General features: G+C 50.6%; 2 non-coding genes across 2 annotated transcripts; both read right to left on the bottom strand.

The window, feature by feature from the left end:
• Nucleotides 1-125: 125 nt before the first annotated feature.
• On the bottom strand, nucleotides 126-244 carry LOC123179361 (5S ribosomal RNA). The gene has a single exon (XR_006490310.1). It is a non-coding gene; the product is annotated as a 5S ribosomal RNA (ribosomal RNA).
• Nucleotides 245-545: 301 nt separating this feature from the next.
• LOC123179360 (5S ribosomal RNA) lies at nucleotides 546-664 on the bottom strand. Its single transcript, XR_006490309.1, has one exon. It is a non-coding gene; the product is annotated as a 5S ribosomal RNA (ribosomal RNA).
• Nucleotides 665-881: the final 217 nt, after the last annotated feature.

Below are 881 nucleotides of genomic sequence, written 5' to 3'. Positions count from 1 at the left end.
GCTAGACGCGTGAATAATGAGCAGCGAGCTAAAACTTACCGTAAACGTGCAAAATAATAAAACGTGCTAAACATACGTCGCGCTCGTGCGTTTTGTTTTGCACGCGGTGCAAAAAAATTAAAAAGGGAATGCAACACGAGGACTTCCCAGGAGGTCACCCATCCTAGTACTACTCTCGCCCAAGCACGCTTAACTTCGGAGCTCTGATGGGATCCGGTGCTTTAGTCCTGGTATGATCGCATCCGACATGTTACCCCCGTCTTCGTCCCTTATGCTTGCCCCTCCCAGCTCCACTACACACACGATTGCACATTCCTTTGGCCGCTCCCGCTCAACTACGGAGACGAGTTTTACCACGGTTCAACTGCACCAGTGCCTATTTGCCATGGTTTCGACCCCTTTCAGAACACGCTTGCCGCCGCTAGACGCGTGAATAATGAGCAACGAGCTAAAACTTACCGTAAACGTGCAAAATAATAAAACGTGCTAAACATACGTCGCGCTCGTGCGTTTTGTTTTGCACGCGGTGCAAAAAAATTAAAAAGGGAATGCAACACGAGGACTTCCCAGGAGGTCACCCATCCTAGTACTACTCTCGCCCAAGCACGCTTAACTTCGGAGTTCTAATGGGATCCGGTGCTTTAGTGCTGGTATGATCGCATCCGACATGTTACCCCCGTCTTCGTCCCTTATGCTTGCCCCTCCCAGCTCCACTACACACACGATTGCACATTCCTTTGGCCGCTCCCGCTCAACTACGGAGACGAGTTTTACCACGGTTCAACTGCACCAGTGCCTATTTACCATGGTTTCGACCCCTTTCAGAACACGCTTGCCGCCGCTAGACGCGTGAATAATGAGCAGCGAGCTAAAACTTACCG

The sequence above is a fragment of the Triticum aestivum genome, unplaced genomic scaffold (assembly GCF_018294505.1).
Source record: "Triticum aestivum cultivar Chinese Spring unplaced genomic scaffold, IWGSC CS RefSeq v2.1 scaffold23377, whole genome shotgun sequence".
Classification (NCBI taxonomy): Eukaryota; Viridiplantae; Streptophyta; class Magnoliopsida; order Poales; family Poaceae; genus Triticum; species Triticum aestivum.
Note: the sequence above shows the minus strand (reverse complement) of the source record. Positions and strands in the feature narration are given on the sequence as shown.